Genomic DNA, 22,484 nt, shown 5'->3' with positions numbered 1-22,484 from the left:
AGTCATTTCTAGGGCACGTGGCAGCTGCTCAGGATGCCCAGCCCCACCCCGCCTGGGGCCTGGTCCTCTCACCCTCTGCTCCACCCTTGACCAGGGAATCACTCCGGCCAGTGGAGGACGGGCTGCTCCCTGAATTCACAGGCAGCTTCCCGTGCCCCGGCCTCTGGACCCAGTCCCCGCAGCTCAGTTCTGCGCCAGCCCTCCAGGGCTTTCCGATGGGCATCCTGACTCTACCAGAGTGGCTCGTGGCCTGAGGAGTCGTGGCCAGAATGTCCATTTCCCGGCCTGGCTCCTCGGGGCCCAAGCGGAACCCTGGCCTCTGCCCTGAAGCCCCCTGCCCTCCCTGCAGCAGCTCGGCCTCCAGGGGGAGAGGGGACCTGTGCAGACGCCTCCTCTTTCCCAGAGACACCGTGCAGCCAGGAGCCCTGGGACGGAGCCTCAGCTCTGCTGGCGTGTTCCCGGGGAGCCCCTGTCTTCCTGTCTGTGAAACGGCCCAATACCAACAGGCAGGGCCTCTGTGAGCAGCAAGTGAGCGTCTGTGGGTGGTCCTGGCTTCTGCTCATGCTCAGCGCGCTCACCGCGGAGAGGGGAGGGGAAGCAGAGGGATTTTAAAAGACTTCAAGGTACAAATCTCTTAATTTTCCACAGTGCTGCGGGAGAACAGAGTCACTCAGCACTCGCCAAGCGAACTGAGGCCGGGAGGCGCTGGGGAGGTTCTGGTTCGGAAGGTGGGCGCAAGTCACCCCCAGGTGAGTCCAGAGTGAGGGAAGCAAGTGGTCCCTCGGGTGCTGCTTCCCTGGCCAGGCTCCAAATCGGCCGGTTAGGAGACATGGCTCTGGGGCGGCCCCACCCTCCGCCTTTCCGCTCCCCTGGCCCTGGGCCACCCCCTCCCCTGCAGGCGGCCCTCCTGCGCCAGGGGAACTTCAGCTGGAACAGGGAGGAGAGGACAGTGGGAGGACGGTTTCCAGCGGGCCTCCCTCAGGCCGCACCAACCTCTGGGCCCCAGGCTGGTCTGGTTTGGCCCGGCCACTGCGGGAAAGGATTCCGGCGAGAACAAGGGGCTGGGCCTGAATGGCCACCGCCTAGAGCAATCGTCCAAGGCTTTCATGTTCGGGGACCAATTAATTATCCAAACCCCCCGATTTGAAAAGGAGGATGTTTAATCTCCTGTTTTCCCCAGGGTCTCAGCCTTTTGACCCTGCTCCTTGACCCCTGCCCTTCCACCTCACCGTGTTCCCCAGAGGCCCTGCCTTGGTGCAGCAGCTTGGTTTCGTAAACAAGGCTTCCGAGTGGGGGAGGTGAGATGCGGGACGCTGGCGTGGCATCTTTGGACGAAGCAAGCTCTGTTCATGGTGCAACTTGGAGAGCTGAGGAGAAAGGCCCCAGGGCCCGGGAAGTGGTGCTGCCAAGCTGCGCTCACAGGATCTGCCCTGGGACCCTGCTGGGGAGAGGGAGGCCTTCCCTGTCACAGTGCCACTAAGCGGGGTCATCCTGTGTTTTTTTTCTGAGCATATTATGCAAAGAGGTTGGCCAGCAGCTCCCCTGGCAATGGGCACAGCTGCTGCAGATGCAATAAAGGGTCCCCAAGGGAGATGGTGGGGCTGCATGTGGGAACAGAGGCCCGGCCACTGATTTCTCCAGGCTCTTCAACAACTAGTGTTGAGATAGAAGGTGCCATGTCAGCCTGGGTTCAAATCCCAGTCTTGCTTCTAATTAGCTTTTTGTCCTTGGACAGATCACCTAACTTCTCGTTGCCTCAGTTTCCTCATTCTCAAAATGAGAAGAATAAGAATACCAACCTTTATGGTTTGGTGTGAAAATTAAATATTAGATAATATTTATATTATATATATATGCACGCATATATATATATATATATAATAAATTAGATAAACTAAGTAAAGTGTTGGGCTGCTTTGAGGTTTATAGGAGAGTTGGCTAAGTTGACTTTTTCTGTTAAGAGTTTTCCTTCCCAGCAGGTGGCTCCACTTTGTGCTTCATCGTCACCCCTAATCTCCACACACCTGTGTGTCCCTAGGATCCCTAACTTCCAGGCACTACAACAGGGTTTGTAGCAAGTCTAGGTCTGGATACCATGAGCCAGTGGTTCTCAACCAGGGGTGATTTTGCCCTCTGGGGACATTTGGGAGCACTGCAACTGTGAAGGGGTGCTGCTGGCATCTAGTGGGTAGAGACCAGGGATGCTCCAAACATCCTACAAGGCCCAGGACAAGCATCCGGACAAAGAAGTATCAGGTCCAAAACGTCCATACTGCAGAGGTTGAGAAAGCCTGTTCTGAACAGGCCAAGGTGAGAGTGAGGCCAGGACAGGGAAACAGACCAGGTGCCTGCCTCCCGCCTGTCCCTGAGCTGGGAGAATCTGGATGCTGTCTCCCCCTTCCCCCCAGTTAACCAGACTAGTGGGGGGCAGGGGAAGAGTGTCTACCCTGTGATATTTGCACCCCCCCATTCCCTAAAGTGGTCTATGGAGCAAAAAAAAACCCACGATGCAGATTATGTGTCCTGAGAACCCAGGACAATATGCCTTCATGTAAATCAATAAACAGAAAGCAACTGCTGTGGCACCAATTGCTGAACAAAGCCTCTGAACTAATGCCTGTAATTTGACGTCTTCGGGAAAGTGATAAAAATCTGTCCATGGTGCTGGGTCTTCCTCTGTCTCCCAGGGACACGTCCAGCCTTTCAGCTGTCACGCAGCCACAGCAGCTCCGAGAAGGGAGCCTCCACCTCCCCTATACACCCAGGTCCCCTGTGAGTTAGACCTTTGCTGGGCGTCCATCCTCTCACTGAAGACAAGAACCTAGAAGTGTTTTCTGCTGGGTCCTGGTTACCTTGGTTACGGTCAGGGACAAACCAAACAACAAATCCAAGGGGGCACGGGTGGAGCAGAGGAGGGGGCAGAAGAGGAGATTTCTAGCACCTCCATAATTCTTTCCTCAAAATGGTGTCTGAGTAAAAGTGCCTAGCTAGCTAGAGGTCCACCTAACCTCCCTCTTTTCCTCTCTATGTCTTTTTATGTAACTAAATGACATTATTCCTGAAGACATTGCCACAAACAGCTGGACCAAGACCAAACCAAATTGCGATGTTAAGCTTTAAATGCAGCAATTGGGGGAAGAACTAAATGTACAGGAGTACAGTGCATGCTGCTGTCCACGAATTTCCGACCGATGGTCATGATATCTGAAAGTTGACCATCCCTGACCAAGAACAGATTTCATCACTGGAGAAGAAAGGAGTTTGATCATCAGCTTGAAATTGTGTGTGAGACATATGACAGGCAATTAGAATCTTATTTCATTTTTTATTTCTAAAATGGAAAAAAATAATTATTTCAAAAGCCATTTGTCTTTCTTATGGGGTGGGGAGGGGAGGTTCCCCTGAACCACAAGACTCCAGTCATTTAGCATTCTGTTTTAGTGTGTTACAGCATGGACTTAATTATAGCTCCTCTTACCACATGCCGATGAGGCTTGACAAGATGCTGCTAACTCATAATGAGTCAGGGTTAGTAACTAGCAATGTATCGGTCCAATCACCCAACCTCGGCTTCATAGACGAGCGCTGTAATACACTTTGTCTACATCAACATCAAAATAGCCAGTGCTTTTAGCAATAAGTAAATGATGTACAGTCAGCGGGTGCCATAGAAACACATCTTAGGTTGCTGAACTTTTTGTACTTTGACCACTGAAGTCAGTTTTCCTGTGCAAATTCTGGCACCTCTCACTAGCTGTGTGTCCTTGGGCAAGTCACACCACATCTGAGTTTTAGTGTCCTCACATGTAAACTATGAATAATGCTTTAAAAGTTATTCATGGTTTAATAATAGTACTCACTTCATGATGCTATTCTGAGAATTAAAATAGATGATGAATGTAGAGCCCTTCGTAAAGCACCTGGAACATGTTATTGCTGAAGAAAAGTGAGCTGTTGTGTATCACGGTAATAAGGGAGTTCTAATCTGAGTTTCTCCCACCCCCCAGAGATGGGTTGGAGGAGGTTTCCAAGGCACTTTTGCTGAGCTTCTGGTATTTATGAATGATCGCCCTGCCCATCTGCTCAAAGTGAAATCCTGAAGGTGGTAGGTCCAGCTTCCACTGGGCCCTTTAGCAAACGAGAGCAGAACCATGCTTCTAGGAAAACCAGGGCTGCCCACCTGGTCAACAGTCACCAGCTGAAACTCAGGACACGAGTGGACCTGACATGTGTGAGGGTAACTCCCAGAACCTCCACTTCCTTGTCCACAAGGCAGGATGGAGGGCGTGAGGTCCCAGAGCCCTACCCAGCTCTGAAAGGGCTGTGGTTTGGAGACCCACAGTCCCAGGACCTGAAAGAAACTGGTGACTGATGCACACCTTCTGTCACCCTGGGGCAGGGATGATATTGTTGGCTTCTGTGAATCCCTCATAGTGCCCAGCCCATGCTGCCCAGGGCTCAGGAGATATCTGCTGGTCGATCCATGGGTCAGATTCCCAGTCTCATGGCTCCCAGCTCATTGCTCTTTTAATTTCAAAAAGGTCAATCAATCAATCAATATATTTTCTACAATGCCGCAGTGCCACTGTGCAGTTTGGAAAGAAGTCAGCACCAGCCAGTGGCATTCCCACAATCTGACAGGCAGATAAAGACCTTCACAAGCACACACCCGTACCACACACATGTATGCACACACACATGTGCACTTATACGAGCATGTGTGAACATACACACTACATGCATGTACACACTCAGGAGGATGCAGTGATGCAGGCACAACAGGGTGCTCACTTCTAGGAGGCCACCTCGTGAGCACACACCCTTTGGTGGACTTACAGAGTTCTCCCGAGAAGCTTTGCTAGAATCAAAAATATAGAGGAAAAAAACCCAACCAGAGTGTAATCAGCCAGACGGTGCCAAGAACCCCACCAATCCAGGATGAGCAGGAGTGTGGCCCCCAGACTGTGCCCTGCATGTGTCAAGAAGTGGGGAGCCCCCTACTGTTGGAAGAGAAGACTTCTTGGAAAGATGAACAACAGAGGGAAAAATCCCTAAATAAATATCGGGTGCGGGGGAGTGACCTGGTTTCCGTGTCCCACGGCTTCCTCCCCTGAGACAATATCCCTCTGACCTCAAACTTTCCCCATTTTCCAAGTCAGTGCATTTGAAGGGGCCCATGGGGCTCCCTGATTCTACCCCATCATTGCCTAGCCAGGAAACTGGTGTCAATTTACAGCGGTTCGAATTCATTTCTTTATATCCGCATCCAATCTTATCAAAGGGGCTGCCGTGGAGGGAGGAGACGCTGGTTTTGCCCATCGGGCTTCCGCCTGCCCTCCCCTGTGGGTCTCTCCCCCTCCCACGGGCCCCCATGCCTGAGCAGAGATCCCCTCCTCTCTGAAGTTAATGGTTTTAAGAAGATTTCATTTTATTGTATCTCCAGCAGTCCTGATACTTTACATTTGCCTTCGGAGCCCTGGAATCATCATTTAGGAAACAAAGCTTAACTGGGAGCTTTCAAGAAGGGCTTTATTCCTTTCAATGTTAGCAGGCTAGTAAAAATCAATAATGCCGTGTTCCCATCTGTAGCCCACCTGACATCTCATGAACGGTCAGTGCAGCCTGCTTATGGCTGCTGAAGCTACGGAGAGCGGCGCTGGCCAGCCCAGCCGGATCGCATCGCTTTTCTGCCAGTTTAAAGTCCATTCTTGCCCCGGAAGGTGCTCCTGGGTGACTTCCTTGGGAAGGAGGTCAGGTCTTTCTGGAAAGAGTTTAGAGTGACCAAACTGAGGACCAGAAAATTGTGGGGTGGTGAGGGGAGGCATTATCTGAGCACAGAGATGATGCAACTCTTTGACCCTCAAAGGATTCATTAAATAGGACAAGCCTAGGAAGGGGATTTGAAGGGTATTATCCCGGTGCAATTAGCCATGAGCTCCAGGATTCAAGAAGCTGTAAATTGGTCCTGGCTGGTGCCAAAAGGTTTGGGACCCACAGCCCCGTTTGGATGCCAAGCGAGCCTCAGTGGGCTGAACACAGCCCTGGCCGCAGACATGCTGCCCCTGCCTCCCTGGGTACCCGGAGGATGTGAGTCTGTCCAGCTGCCCCCAGGGAATCTCAGTGTACCCTCGAGGGCCAGCCCACGACAGCCAGTGTGGCCTTACCAGTGGCGCAGGCAACTGTGTGAGTGTGACTCCCAGACAATGGAGCTGAAATTCAGAAGCTGCTGTGGACGCAGGACACGTGAAAAACAGGGCTCGGTGAACAAGAGCGAAACCGAGGTGGGGGGAACATGAAACAGCCACCCCCTCACCCCACTCCGAGGCCTTTTCAAAGCCACAGACTGAACCATATTGTCACTCCCAAGCCAAGTTTAACTTCTAAAGAAATCTTTTCAAGATGTTCAAAGCACCCGTGTGCAGTTCAGCTCTAAGCGCTACCATCTGCCACATGCAGTCCCGGCCTGTAATCCCTCACTCGGCAGAGATCCTGGTGGCAGGGCTCCTGCTGTGCCCGCTGGAGAAGGCATGTTGGGTAGGGGTGACAAAGGCCTGATGGGCGCTCCGGCTCATGGCAGTGGCTCACGGGGCACTTTCGGGGTCTGGGAGCAGTTCAGGGTGGACCACATCGGTGCTGACACCCGGCTCGGCCTGGCCTGAACCAGCTCTAGGAGGGGTCCTCCCACACCTAGGCGGGCAAGGGGGGCTCAGCACCCACCGGTGAGGCCTGTAATTCCTTTGATTCCAGAATTTCAGGTGCGAATAAACAAGCACTTATCTGATTCTAAATAGAAACCCTCCTTATATTGGTTTTTTGCTTGGCTCTCTTTTCCCTTGTTCTAGAGCATAAACACCTTCATGAGTTGGCATGAAATTAAATAGCTGCCAGTTTTATTTTTTTTATTTTTTATTAAGGTATTATTCATATACACTCTTATGAAGGTTTCACATGAAAAAACAATGTGGTTACTACATTTACCCATATGATCAAGTCCCCACCCATACCCCAGTGCAGTCACTGTCCATCAGTGTAGTAAGATGCCACAGATCCACTATGTGCCTCCTCTGTGCCACACTGTTCTCCCGGTGATCCCCCACACCATGTGTACTAAACATAACACCCCTCAATCCCCTTCTCCCTCCCCATCCGCCCTCCCACACCCCTCCCCTTTGGTAACCGCTAGTCCCTTCTTGGAGTCTCTGAGTCTGCTGCTATTTTGTTCCTTCAGTTTTGATTTGTTGTTATACTCCACAAATGAAGGAAATCATTTGTCATTTGCCTTTCTCTGCCTGGCTTATTTCACTGAGCATAATATCCTCCAGCTCCATCCATGGTGTTGCAAATGGTAGGATTTGTTTCTCTCTTATGGCTGAATAGTATTCCATTGTGTATATGTACCACCTCTTCTTTATCCATTCATGTACTGATGGACACTTAGGTTGCTTCCATATCTTGGCTGTTGTAAAAAGTGCTGCAATAAACATAGGGGTACATGTGTCTTTTTGAATCTGAGAAGTTGTTTTCTTTGGGTAAATTTCAAGGAGTGGGATTCCCAGGTCAAATGGTATTTCTATTTTTAGTCTTTTGAGGAACCTCCATATTGCTTTCCACAGTGGTTAAACTAGCTTACATTCCCACCAGCAGTGTAGGAGGGTTCCCCTTTCTCTGCATCCTTTCCAGCATTTGTTGTTCTTAGTCTTTTCGATGCTGGCTATCTTAACTGGTGTGAGGGGATATCTCATTGTGGTTTTAATTTGCATTTCTGTGATGATTAGTGATGTAGAGCATCTTTTCACTTGTTTGTTGGTCATCTGAATTTCTTCTTTGGAGAAGTGTCTCTTCATATCCTCTGCCCATTTTTTAATCGGGTTATTTGCTTTTTGGGTGTTGAGGCATGTGAGTTCTTTATATATTTTGGATGTTAACCCCTTGTCAGATATGTCATTTACAAATATATTCTCCCATACTGTAAGATGCCTTTTTGTTCTGTTGATGGTGTCCTTTGCCATACAGAAGCTTTTTAGTTTGATGTAGTCCCATGAGTTCATTTTTGTTTTTGTTTCCTTTGCTTGAGGAGATGGGTTCAGGAAGAAGTTGCTCATACTTATATTCAGGAGATTTTTGCCTATGTTTTCTTCTAAGAGTTTAATGGTTTCATGACTTACATTCAGGTCTTCGATCCATTTTGAGTTTACTTTTGTGTATGGGGTTAAACAATAATCCAGTTTCATTCTCTTGCATGTAGCTGTCCAGTTTTGCCAACACCAGCTATTGAAGAGGCTGTCATTTCCCCCACTGTATGTCCATGACTCCTTTATCATATATTAATTGACCATATATAGTTGGGTTTCTATCAGGGCTCTCTAGTCTGTTCCATTGGTCTATGGATCTGTTCTTGTGCCTGTACCAAATTGTCTTGATTACTGTGGCTTTGTAGTAGAGCTTGAAGTTGGGGAGCATAATCCCCCCTGCTTTGTTCTTTTTTCTCAGGATTGCTTTGGCTATTTGGGGTCTTTTGTCATTCCATATGAATTTTAGAATGATTTTCTCTAGTTCGTTGAAGAATGCTGTTGGTATTTTGATAGAAATTGCATTGAATCTGTAGAGTGCTTTAGACAGGATGATGGCCATTTTGACGATATTAATTCTTCCTATCCATGAGCACAGGATGTGTTTCCATTTATTGATATCTTCTTTAATTTTTCTCATGAATGTCTTGTAGTTTTCAGAGCATAGGTCTTTCACTTCCTTGGTTAGGTTTATTCCTAGGTATACTATTCTTTTTGATGCAACTGTGAATGGAATTGTTTTCCTGATTTCTCTTTCTGCTAGTTCATTGTTAGTGTATAGGAATGCCACAGATTTCGGTGTATTAATTTTATATCCTGCAACTTTGCTGAATTCCGATTATTAGTTCTAGTAGTTTTAGAGTGGAGTCTTTAGGGTTTTTTATGTACAATATCATGTCATCTGCAAATAGTGACAGTTTGACTTCTTTTTTACCATCTGGATTCCTGTATTTTTTTGTGTTGTCTGATTGCCATGGCTAGGACCTCCAGTACTATGTTGAACAGAAGTGGGGAGAGTGGGCATCCTTGTCTTGTTCCTGATCTTAAAGGAAAAGCTTTCAGCTTCTTGCTGTTAAGTATAATGTTGGCTGTGGGTTGGTTTGTCATATATGGCCTTTATTATGGTGAGGTTCTTGCCCTCTATACCCATTTTGTTGAGAGTTTTTATCATGAATGGATGTTGAATTTTGTCGAATACTTTTTCAGCATCTATGGAGATGATCATGTGGTTTTTGTTCATCTTTTTGTTTATGTGGTGGATGATGTTGATGGATTTTTGAATGTTGTACCATCCTTGCATCTCTGGAATCAATCCTACTTGATTATGATGGACGATCTTTTTGATGTATTTTTGAATTTGGTTTGCTAATATTTTGTTGAGTATTCTTGCATCTATGTTCATCAGGGATATTGGTCTGTAATTTTCTTTTTTTGTGGTGTCTGCCTGGTTTTGGTATTAGAATGATGCTGGCCTCATAGAATGAGTTTGGAAGTATTCCCTCTTCTTCTACTCTGGAAAACTTAAAGGAGGATGGGTATTAGGTCTTCACTAAATGTTTGATAAAATTCAGCAGTGAAGCCATCTGGTCCAAGGGTTCTGTTCTTAGGTAGGTTTTTTATTACCAGTTCAATTTTGTTGCTGATAATTGGTCTCTTCAGATTTTCTGTTTCTTCCTTGGTCAGCCTTGGAAGGTTGTATTTTTCTAGGAAGTTGTCCATTTCTTCTAGGTTATCCAGTTTGTTAGCATATAATTTTTCATGGTATTTTCTAATAATTCTTTGTATTTCTATGGTGTCTGTAGTGATTTTTCCTTTCTCATTTCTGATTCTGTTTATGTGTGTAGACTGTCTTTTTTTGTTGATAAGTCTGGCTAGGGGTTTATCTATTTTGTTTATTTTCTCAAAGAACCAGCTCTTGCATTCACTGATTCTTTCTATTGTTTTATTCTTCACGATTTTATTTATTTCTGCTCTAATCTTTATCATGTCCCTCCTTCTACTGACTTTGGGCCTCATTTGTTGTTCTTTTTCTAGTTTTGTTAATTGTGAGTTTAGACTGTTAATATGGGATTGTTCTTCTTTCCTGAGGTAGGCCTGTATTGCAATATATTTTCCTCTTAGCACAGCCTTCGCTGTGTCTCACAGATTTTGCGGTGTTGAATTATTGTTGTCATTTGTCTCCATATATTGCTTGATCTCTGTTTTTATTTGGTCATTGATCCATTGGTTACTTAGGAGCATGTTGTGAAGCCTCCATGTGTTTGTGGGATTTTTAATTTTCTTTGTGTAATTTATTTCTAGTTTCATACCTTTGTGGTCTGAGAAACTGGTTGGTACAATTTCAATCTTTTTGAATTTACCAAGGCCCTTTTTGTGGCCTAGTATATGATATATTCTTGAAAATGTTCCATGTGCACTTGAGAAGAATGTGTATTCTGCTGCTTTTGGGTGTAGAGTTCTGTAGATGTCTGTTAGGTCCATCTGTTCTAATGTGTTGTTCAGTGTCTCGGTCTCCTTACTTATTTTCTGTCTGGTTGATCTGTCCTTCAGAATGAGTGGAGTGTTAAAGTCTCCTAGGATGAATGTATTGCAATCTATTTCCCCTTTTAATTCTATTAGTATTTGTTTCACTTATGTAGGTACTCCTGTGTTGGGCCCATAGATATTTATAATGGTTATATCTTCTTGTTGGATTGGCCCCTTTATCATTATGTAATGTCCTTCTTTGTCTCTTGTGACTTTCTTTGTTTTGAAGTCTATTTTGTCTGATACAAATACTGCAACTCCTGCTTTTTTCTGCCTATTAGTTGCATGAAATATCTTTTTCCTTCCTGTGTGCGTATGTCTTTGGGTTTAAAGTGAGTCTCTTATAGGCAGCATATAGATAGGTCTTGTTTTTTTTATCCATTCAGTGACTCTATGTCTTTTGATTGGTGCATTCATTCCATTTACATTTAGGGCGATTATCAATAGATATGTACTTACTGCCATTGCAGGCTTTAGATTCCTGGTTACCAAAGATTCAAGGTTAACTTCCTTACTAGCTAAGAGTCTAACTTAACTCACTTATTATGCTGTTACCATCACAATCTAAAGGTTCTTTTTTTTCCTCCTCCATTTTCTTCCTCCTCCATTCTTTATATATTAGGTATCATATTCTGTACTCTTTGTCTATCCCTTGATTGACTTTGGGGATAGTTAATTTAATTTTGCATTTGTTTAGTAATTAGCTGTTCTACTTTCTTTACTGTGGTTTTATTACCTCTGGTAACAGCTATTCAACCTTAGGAACACTTCCATCTATAGCAGTCCCTCCAAAATACACTGTAGAGATGGTTTGTGGGAGGTAAATTTTCTCAGCTTTTGCTTATCTGGAAATTGTTTAATCCCTCCTTCAAATTTAAATGATAATCTTGCTGAATAAAGTAATCTTGGTTCGAGGCACTTCTGCTTCATTGAGTTAAATACATCATGCCACTCCCTTCTGGTCTATAAGGTTCCTGCTGGGAAGTCTGATGATAGTCTGATGGGCTTTCCTTTGTGTGTGATCTTATTTCTCTCTCTGGTTGCTTTTAATAGTCTGTTCTTATCCTTGATCTTTGCCATTCTAATTATTGTATGTCTTGGTGTTACCTTCCTTGGGTCCCTTGTGTTGGGAGGTCTGTGCATCTCCATGGCCTGAGAGACTTTCTCCTTCCCCAGATTGGGGAAGTTTTCAGCAATTACCTCCTCAAAGACACTTTCTATCCCTTTTTCTCTCTCATCTTCTTCTGGTGCCCCTATAATGTGAATACTGTTCCATTTGGATTGGTCACACAGTTCTCTCAATATTCTTTCATTCTTAGAGGTCCTTTTTTCTCTCTGTGCCTCAGCTTCTTTGTATTTCTCTTCTCTAGTTTCTATTTAATTTATCGTCTCCTCCACCATATCTAATCTGCTTTTAATACCCTCCATTGTGCTCTTCAATGATTGGATCTCTGACTGGAATTCATTCTTGAGTTCTTGAATATTTTTCTGTACCTTCGTGAGCATGTTAATGATTTTTCTTTTGAAATACCTTTCAGGAAGATTCATGAGGTAGATGTTATTTAAATCTTTCTCAGGTGTTGTATTCATAATTTTACTTTGAACCAGGTTCCTCTGGCATTTCACATTTGTATATGATGCCCTCTAATGCCCAGAAGCTCTACTCTCTGGATCTGCACAGTCCCTGAAGCAATGTTGGGGGTTGCAGGGGAGGGTATTGGTGCCTGGGGGGAGGAAAGCGCTGTTTCCTGCTTCCAGCTGCTATGCCTGTCTCTATTGCCTGAACCAGTGGGCTGAGCACACAGCCTCTATGCTTTGTGTTTGTAGTTGCTGTAGAAAGGTCTTCCCTCTGTCTGGTCTAATGCCAGGGTAGGGTTTGCCAGTTTGCAAGCCAGGTGGGGCTGGCCATGAGAAAGGCGCTGTAGGCTGTGTATCATGGAGGGATTCCTTGGAGCTGTGTAGCCAGCCAGGGAGCTGGAGCACCTGAAGATCATGAAAGCTCCCAACCTGCTGGGCAGAGTGCACCTGGACAATATAGTCTACCTGTCCTTTCTCCTGAGCAGTAAGCTCTGTGCAATCCTTGCCCCTTTAGCAGCCCTCTTGCTGTTAGGAAGTGTCTCAGACTGCCTGCCTCTCTTTTGTCCCAGAGCAGCCGGATATGGATCCCTGTTTCCACAAGTGGCTGGAATCTCAGTCTCTCCAGGAATTCTGCCTGTCTTAGCTTTCCAACCCCCTAATCACGAGTACTATGCAAGCACCTGAAATGTAGGTTTGTGCTCCCAGAGCAGATCTCCGGAGTTAGGTATTCAGCAGTCCCAGGCCTCTACTCCCTCCCTGCTCTGTTTCTCTTCCTCCTGCTGGTGAGCTGGGGTGGGAGAAGGGCTTGGGTCCCACCAGGCCATGGCTTTGGTACATTACCCTGTTCCATGAGATTTATTCTTTTCTCCAGGTGTATGCAGTTTGAGGCAGTCCTCTTTCCTGTTACTTTTTCAGGATTATATGCAGTTTTAGGAGGAAGCCTCTGTCTCACCTCTCACACCACCCTCTTTAATCCCTCCTGTGAGCTCAATAGTTGCTAGTTTTAATAAGAGAACCAATACTGTATTTTAGCTACAATCAACCACTTCCTTTGATCTTGTACATCCAGGGGCCAGGAAATTCCAGGCCAGTGTGTTACTCCAGCACCAGAAATACAGAGTTGGACATTGTGGAGGCTCAGTGCCCAGAGGATGAGGAGGAGCAGGTGCCAGAGCACCCCGTAGGCAGAGGGTGAAGGACCCCACGTGAACTTGGGCATTTGGAAGATCAGGAGGTCCAAAGGACCAGAGTGGGGTGGAAGTAGGAGGAGTCAGTGAGGTAGAGGGTAATGATGAGGAATCAGACTGGCACTGGCCTCTTGGAAACCTCCTGAGACCTGGGACCCAGTCTGGCCCAAGCAGAAGAGAGCGGGCCAGGGGTCCAGGGCTCCAGTGGCAACGTCTGCCCTAGGCTGGTTGTAGGGAGAGACAGCATGGAGGCCACATCCCCAGCAGGCTCAACGCAAAAAAGGCTGTGAACATCGATCCCAGGCTGCCACTGTGACTGGCTGTCCCCTGCTCTGTGTGGCAGGGTGGCTGGTAGCCAGGCAGGATTAAAGCCCTGTGAGTTGCTCTGGACTGACAGTGGGCACACTGCACAGAAACACATGCCCAGGAGCCACTTTCTGGGCTGCATGACCCTGGGCAAATCATCTACAATTCAGTTGCTGTGCCTTAGTTTTCCCATCTGTGAAATGGGGCAGGGGCAGGTATGAGAGCACAGGCCTCACATGGTTATTGCCAGGGTTGGTTCACATAAAGTGCTCAGAACAATACACGGTACACAGTGGGTGCCAGGTGATGCGTAGCCACTATCATTGTTATTGTTTTATGTCACAGGAGTGAGTGAGAAAGTGACAGGCTCAGATGTCATGTCAGCTGGAAGAAGAAAATATGGCCCCAGGATGCAGTTGGTCCCCCTCCACCCAAGAGGGGCCCCCGAGTCCCAGAGCTGATGGGTGGCTCTCCCCCTACCCCTCGCCCCTGCCAGCCTGGGTGCCCCGTAGCTGGTGGCTTGGCAGATCTGAGAACCCCCCAGAGGCTGGGAGCTAGATTTCCCGGTGCAAATGCCTGTCAAAGCTCTGTGGGAAGAAACCATCCCCTGGGCTCTGCATGGCCACAGTTGCCAGATGTTTCTGCCAGGAGCTGCTTCAAAGCCACCCCCAGAACTGGGATTCAGATGGGAGCCGACTGGCACGCGGGGGCTCCCTGTGCCTGGGGACCCCCAGACAAAGAGCAAGGGCTACACTGTAAGAAGACAAAAACAGAAGGCTGGCTGGCTTTTGGGGTTTGGGTTTCTCTCTCATTTTTTCTGGTGCCCCGTTATAGTCTGAGTGACACCAGTTACAACTCCTGAAAATCCATAGCCACCACTCCGGCCAGAAGGCCAGCCTGCCTTGCTATCCGGAAGCATAATGACATGGAATCCACAGGGCTTCTCCCACCACCTCTCCCGTCACCCATCCCTTTCCCCCGGGGCCACCCGCCCCATCCCTCATCCTGCCCAAGGTTAGGAAGCCTGGAGCTCAAAGCAGTGACCAGCGAGTGTCCACAAAGAGCAGGTCTGTGGAGAACGTTCTGCTCCCCTGGGGAGGGTGGAAATTGGTGGGAGTACTTCAGCTGTCACAGGACAGGTGGGGACACTGCCACATTTAGCAGAGGAGCGCTGGGGCTGCTAAAGCTCAGACCACTGGGTTCTGCCACTCGCTGGGTATGTGAACTTCTCTGGCCCCCCTTTCCTTGTCAATAAAACGGAGACAATGGTTGTACCTACTCCTGAAGTTGTGCACAGCCAGGGAAGAATTCACATGTATAAAGCCCCTAGAACAATGCCTGGGACCCCCAAACATCAGCTATCATGTTCCTGTCATCTAAGGAACAGTCCCTGCCACAGATAATTGTCTTTCAAATTGTGTTTTATGTGACTTTCAAATGCTCCACTGAATATTCAAATGGGTCGAAAAATGTCTTCATAATGATCTGAGCCTGAAACATAACTCTTTAATATATATATATATAATATATATATATATATATATATATATATATAATATATATATATATATGTATGTAAACATAAAACAAATTTGAAGGTATTCACAGTCACTGTGCTGGATCAGGCACAGCAAATTCACCTCCAGGTTCCCTTGGCTGCATCTGCCTCCCAGACCCTCAGCATCCCGTTCTACCCGACTCTCTGCAAGGCATGAGGGCGCCACCACCGGAGGCCACCCAGCCTGTGCCCATATGCCCTGGGACATCTCTGCTGCTTCTAGAGTCAGATTAAAGGCCACACTCAAGAGGGTGTGGTCGCCTCGGAATGGCGTCACACAGAGGGGCAGGGGAGTTAACTACTCCAGGAACCAGCTCCCCCCACTCCGTTCTCCCAGTGGACTGCTCCCGAGGTGACGTCTCCACCTGGTCTGTCTGGAGACTTCCTAGGGAGCTCAGCATACTCTGACCTAGCAGTGTCTCTAGACAAGTGGTGACCCAGGAATGCATCACCTTGTATGGCTTTCCATCCTTTGCTGCCCTGTTTTCCATTTCCTTCCCTCTTGCTGCCCTGAGACTTTACCCCCTAGAGGTAGCGTCATCACTGTATCCCTGCCTCATACTCTTTTCTAGGGAACTTGGGCTTATATATCCCTGCAGAGGGGAGATTGTACTTTGTCTGGGTGTAACTTCACCAAGACTTGTGCAGCATTTCAGAAAATCACCTAATCAATAGGAACAACACTTAAAGTATTTAAGTCACCAATGCTATGTATTTCTATCAGTCCACATTTGTACCTGTGGCATTTGTGGTGATTGCTTTTGAGTGTAATTGTGCCTGTGTATTTACTTATTGAACTACTTCATTATGAATTATTTCCCTTTTATTTCTCCCATATATTACATGTAGGGAAGTATACTGATTTTTTATTATGTATATAGGGAAGTTATATCATCTATAAACTTAATGTCAAGAAAGTTAAGGGGCCAATACAAGAGATTTATGATGGGCATTGGAGCTGATAGAGCTGAGCATGTGGTGGTGGAGTAGAAAGAGCCACTACCCAGGTGCCATGGCGGATAAGACACTCGTCTCCACGGCCTTGGCTTTTGGGGTTGGATGAGATGATCCTAGAGTCCTTAAGATCCAGTGTAGGAGATACCATCTGCTTTCTTTTCCCGGGCTTCCACTAAGGTGTTTTCTCTGTTGTTGGAACCCAAACCCAGCCCTTCTCTCACAGGCAGGAGTGGGGCGCCATTCCCAACCAAGACTAGCAGGAAGTGAGTGGACACCCGCCTAAGTTAGATTTCACTCCAAGATCATATTCACACCATTGGGCCCCGGCCGGGCTGGTGATGTCTGACTGTGTGCTCTGTATGTTGATCCACCTATAAAAATTCAGTGTCAGTCCCATCCTGGGCCTCCATGTGCTTCCTGGTAGTTGCCCCCGCTTGCTGGGTCTTACTGCCAGGGCTGGCCTGTGAACTGTGCCCCATCTCAATGGAGCTGGAGTTCCTAATGTGGAGGGCAGGAGGCTTGAGAGCCAAGCCAGGGTCCTTTGCACTTTCTAGATGGACACAGAGAAGGGACTGAGTGAGGTTGGGAAGCAGGAAGAACTTTCTTACTGGAACCCCACCTACCACCCTGCGCCCCAGGTATCCAGACCAAGCCACTGCTGTCAACCCCTTTCACCCTGCCATGTAGATGACAGGAATCAGACAGTGAGCAGGACAATTGCTCAGCCCTCCAAGGACCCCTCTCCTACTCATTGTATTTGCAAACTTCAGGAATGCCTGGAAATGTTGTTCATGAGAAAGGAAATCGATAAAGTAGAAAGTTAGGATAAAAAGAAGTTTGTCTCTGTAAATGGAGCTGCTTCATGAAGAAAAGTGTGTTGACCAAGCAGGAAAGCACCTTTAGGGACAGAGATGGTGCTTAGGAAACAGTGAGGGTAGGCCTGCACCATGCCACCTGTGCTCACTTGAGGGGCACAAATCCTTCAGTCAGCACAGGGTGGCTTTGCAGGCCTCTTCCCCTCTGATTCCCTGGGAGGTTCCCACCCATCTGCTCATCCACACAAGCCCAGAGGCCCCTGGGATGAACTGCATCCAGGACTCCAGTGGGGAGGGGCTCATTCTCGTGCTGTTGGGGGGCTGTTGCCAGTTGTTCTCAAGCCCCAAGTGAGTCTTGGGGCAAAAGAGTTACATATGAAACTATTAAGAACCCTGATTAGCTTAACTGGGGCTTTTGAACAGCTGAAAGAAAATAAAATTGCAGGGCTTTTAAATTAAGGTTACCAGCGCTGCTTTTACAGAGCTTGTTGAACCCTGCTGAGAAAGCAGACTGGGGAGGCTGTGGAGAGGCTTCCGGGCTCCCCTCAGTCTCCCCGGTGCCCCAGAACCTGTCAGAGGGGGCTTCCCAGCAGGTCTAAAGCTGCAGTGAGGAGTTTACCTACCACTGGGGCTTCGGAGGAAGCTTAGATATTGTTTACAAATTTCTAGAATTAGGCTTTATTTAAAACTGAATTTATTGTGGACCTACTATACCCAAGAAAGGCCCACTTTGCAAAAATGAGCAGGGCAGTGACAAGAGGGCCCACGGGACCCCAAGGATCTAGCTCGTGTCTGAGGGTCTCAGCCACAGGATCCTCTTCTGGCTTTTAAAAGCAGAGCCCGGGCTCCCGGCCCCTGGGGCACCCTTCAGCTGTTTGCTTAGTGTTAACACAATAAAGCAAATCCTGGGCCCAGAAAGCCCCACTGGACATCGGGCCCTGGGCGCACAGCATTGGGGTGCCCCCCTACTGGGGAGGCAGCACTCGGGAGAAGTGGAGCGGGGGTTGAGCCTGCTGGGGAGGGTCTGCTCATCCGGGGCACACAGGGGTGCCTCGGGATCGGTAGGGGGCATTGCCCTACAGCCTCCACCAATTATAGCCGGAGGGCGGGGCTGGAAAGCTGCTAGCTGCTCTAGCAGGCGCTCAGTGGGCTCTGCTTCCCCTAGAGTGGTGGCAGTGCCTCTAAGTGCACTTACAAGGGGCACCCCACTAAATGCAGGCTCCCGGACCTCTCAGGCCCTCTGCAGGGCACTCTCCAGGAGCACAGCCGGGAAGGGGGGCTCCTCACAAGCCCCAGTGTGCATGCTCCGGTTTGAGACCAACCCCCCAGTCATGGCCTTGCTTCAGGGCCAGAGGGTCATGGATGAATCCATTTTATTGACTTTCATTGCGGAAGGAGACTCAGGGCCTAGCCCAGCTCCCCAGACCGAGGCGACGCGGGGAACATTCACTCCCTCATGCGGGTCCTTCCTGAGGGCCCCGTGGGCCTGCCTGCGTGTCCAGGGTCTCAGCAGTGAATGAGCCAAAGTCTGTCCTCAGGGGCCGCCACTGCAATGGTGACAATGCCTGACATCCATGTAACACTTCACTTACAAACACTGTCACATCAGGATCGCCCCGTGACTCTACCACTGCTTTGGTGGGAATGTTGATTCCCTTTTCACAGGCAAGGGACCAGGCCCAGAGAAGGGCCTCCCTACAAGCCGAGGCCCCCTATCTCGTGGGGGGGAGGTGATCACTGTGCACAGAGCCTTCTGCCCCTTGGTGGGTCTTGTGGAGGCGGTGCTGGGCCTCTCCCTGCAGAGCAGTGGCTCTCCGACGGGCAGGTTGCCCCCCAGGGGACACTTGTGATGTCTGGAGACATGTTCGGTTGTCACAACCACGGGGTGCTACTGATCTAGTGAGCCAAGGCCAGAGAGCCCGCACTGCCCAGGACAGCGCAGCCCAGCCAACAGTCACCCACCGGAACGGTCCAGTGTGGAGAAGCCCTCCAACAGCAGAGCAAGGCGGAGCATGGACATTTCTTAGAAGCACCATGCGAGATAAAAGTTAGACTGTTCCTTTTACACGAAGGAAAACTGAGGGTCGCCGAGGTAACTAATGTTGGAGATGATGGTAACTGGAAACAGATGGAGCTGGGATTTGACCCAGTGTTCAAATTTGAACCAGCCCAACTCCAAGGACCTATGGTTTTGCTCCCAAGTCACCTGGTCACCTGAGTCAGCAGAGTATGAGGCCACCTCTGTAGTCAGGCGGCGCTGAGTCCTGGGTGTGGAGCGGCACAGAGAAGTGCCGCCCACTCCCCCCTCAGCAGATTCTGCAGCCCTTTGCTTTATTTCTCACTAATGAAATACCTCCAAATGTTTTTTTGGTTTTCTTTTGTTTTCCTTGTTTGCAGGAGCTGATCCCAGGAGTCTGTCTGCGACCTGGCATGAGATAAAAAGCTTAACCCGAGAAAGTGCTTCTCACCAGGCGGGGGTGAGGCTCTGGCACCTTGTGAACGGCACGGAGGCCCACCCTGCAGCCACCGCCCTGGTCCTGCCACAGGCACACATGGAGCCTCCCAATGCCCAGCCCAGCTGGTCCCGTTAACGGGCTCCCCAGACTGCCCCCCAGACTCCCCCCGACAGGCCCGTGCAAGGGGAAGACTGTTTCCTCAGGGGAGTGGGCTGTGGGGGGGGAAGGGGAAGGGGGCTTCCAGAATAACCATGAGACCGCTCTCCTTCTGCAGCACCTATGTTGCACGAATCTCACCTACACGTGTAAGAAAGGGAATTATGGGAAACATTGCTCTGTTTAGCCAAGTTGACATGTTGCAAGGTTACCATTGTTTTTGTTCCAAATTTTTTGTTTCTTTTTATCCGTCAAGCTCCTGATTGGGTATTTTTTTAGATTTGCATGTGAGTTTGTGTGGATTCCCCTTGAACTAAACATTCCTCTGCTTTTCTCAACTGAATTCCTTTGAGGATCCTTTAACTTCTGATGGGAAATGAGCACCATGCCAGGAAATCTGCTGGGAAGGAATGTGGTGAGTGTGTGTCTCTGTTAGTGGTTGTGTGTGTGTGTGTGTATGAGTGTGTTTGGTATGTGTGCATCTCTGTGTGTGCCCTGTTCCCACCCACACTTCCGTGCTGGGAGTGGGAAGGGGACAGGAGGGAGTCAAAGATGACAACAGAAAACGAAGCTGCTCACTTGGGCCGTGAGGCCATGTCCCTTCCCTACAAACCAGATGCAGATTTCAATCAATTCAATCAATGGGCAATGTTTGCTGGTTGTAAAAATAGCCCAGAGGTTGCTGGTCAGCGGCTCTAAGATGGATGACCAGTGGCCCTGGAGGTCCCAAAGGTCAAAGATGACTATCACCTTAAAATGTAATCTGTGATGGCCCCCAGCCCTGGGCCTGGTGGGTGGGGCGGGCCATCTGCAACCACCTGCCCGGCCAGGCTGCTCTCAGCCCAGCAGCCAGGCCGGTGGCCTTGGGGCACCATGGGCCGTGCCATCTGTCTGTCCACACGCCCAGCCCTGGGCTTGCGCTGCTGTCCCTCCAGCAGAGAGAATGCACACATCTACTCACTGCTGTCCCCCACGCAGTCCCATGGTGGCTGCAAAGATGAGGACTGCCTTCTGCTTTCATCAGGCAAACCCTCACCTCCTGCAGCTCTGAGCACCTACTCCACCTTCTTAGGAACAAGGGGTGGAAGGTCATAGTCTCCCATTCATAGTTCTGAGAAGGGGTGATGGGAGCAGCCCTCTGTTACACCAGGAGGCATGGGTGAGGGACCCTCCCTGTCCCCTTCTTCCCTCCATGCCTGAAGACTCATTTCATTTGTCCTTTCCTCCTTCCTCAGTCCAGAATTACCTCCCGTTTCCTCACGCAGACGTTCCTTTCTGCGCCTCCCTGCTCCCAGGCTGGCACTGCAAGGGCACGCGGTGCTGCTGAGTGCCTCACCAGCTCCTCTGAAAACAGTTCTTTCCACCTTCTCTCTGCTCCTTGTCTGATGAATGCCAGATTTTTCCTCGCCATCTTTGGTGTACTGGTCTCCTTAATGTCTACCATCTGCTGGGTCGCATTTGGAAACTGAGTAAGGATGAGAAGTGCCTGATGAACATTTCATCGAGTTGCGTTGTCTCCCAGAACGGGCAGCTGCCCTTCCCCCCAGTCGCTGCGGTTGGCGGTGGTGCTGTGAGCTAGAGAGCGGGATCTGTGCACTGCAGGTCAGCCTCTCACAAATCACCACACTTCGGCTATTTAATTGTCGACGTATCGCCTGAAGATGCAGTATTTCCCAAAAGTCAGGAAGCAAATAAATTATTACAGTTTAAAAATGAATCTATTGATCTCCTTCTTTTACACTATTAATGCTAATTGTTTTTCATGGTGCATGCATTTGGGATTCATCAAAATGAATTCTTAACGAATTTCCAAACACAAAGTTATAGCAGGATAACAGAACCAAATCATCCTACCATTTCTCAAATGCCTTCTGCTATGAGGTGCCCTGCAGTATATGGTGGAATCATGCATCTCTGTCTGTGAGATCTGAGATATATTAACGGTGACAGGCGAGTATGAGGACATCACACCCAGCTATGCTGTTTCAGCTCCTCCTGTGGGCCAGGCCTGTGCCAGGTCATTTACAAGTGCTGTGTCGCTGAGCCCCTCAAGGCCGCTGGTCTGTTTTATTATTCCCACTTTATTTACTGGGAAACTGAGACCCAAGGAGGTTCCCACATCTATTCAGGGGAAGAGCCTGTGCAAGGGAAACATCAGGCAAACCCAAATCTGGCACAGTCCACGAAATACCTGTACTCTTCAAAAGCGTTGAGGTTACAGAGGACAAAGGAAGGCAGAGGGCCTGCCAAGGATCAGAAGATCCGAGAAAGGCATCACAACTGGAGACCCCGGGCCAGATCCCGGGCCAGGAAAAAAACGTTTGTTAGGACATTTTGTGAAACTCAAAGCCTGTAGCTCAGTTTAATGGGGGTGTTCAGTTTTTCCCTATGGATTCTGGTCACTCATTGAACTATGGTGATGTCAGATGTTCATGTTTGGGGATGCTGAGGAAGGGCATGTGGGAATTCTCTCTGCAATTTTTTTATAAGTCTGAAGTCATTTCAAAGCAGCAAGTTTAAAAAAACTTCACCATTTACTAAATACTTTTATATTATTGGTTTGATTTTATGCTAATTACAGTCTCCCAAGATAGTTCCGACTGGTGAGGAAACCGGGGATCAGAGAGGTAAGGGACTTGTCCAGGGTCACCAGCTGGTGAGTGGTGTATGACCGTGAAACTTGAACCCGAATCTCCTATTTCCAAATCCTATTTGCTTTGCCCACTAAGGTCAGCTGGCTTTCACTTAATATCAAGAACTATTATTCCTTATAAAACATGTAACAGCCTGTCAGGGACCTGAACCCAAGTTGCACGTGGGCAGGAGTCCCACTCTGGGGCCACTCTGGTACCACCTGCCTCCTCATGCCCTCAGTG

The 22,484-nt window shown here is 48.5% G+C and overlaps 1 long non-coding RNA gene across 1 annotated transcript; it reads left to right on the top strand.

Moving 5' to 3' along the window:
* Nucleotides 1–506: 506 nt before the first annotated feature.
* Nucleotides 507–21,291, top strand: LOC108409065 (uncharacterized). The gene is made up of 3 exons (XR_001856130.3): nucleotides 507–749; nucleotides 19,394–20,023; nucleotides 20,844–21,291. It is a non-coding gene; the product is annotated as an uncharacterized lncRNA (long non-coding RNA).
* Nucleotides 21,292–22,484: the final 1,193 nt, after the last annotated feature.

The sequence above is a fragment of the Manis javanica genome, chromosome 9, assembly GCF_040802235.1.
Source record: "Manis javanica isolate MJ-LG chromosome 9, MJ_LKY, whole genome shotgun sequence".
NCBI lineage: Eukaryota > Metazoa > Chordata > Mammalia > Pholidota > Manidae > Manis > Manis javanica.
Note: the sequence above shows the minus strand (reverse complement) of the source record. Positions and strands in the feature narration are given on the sequence as shown.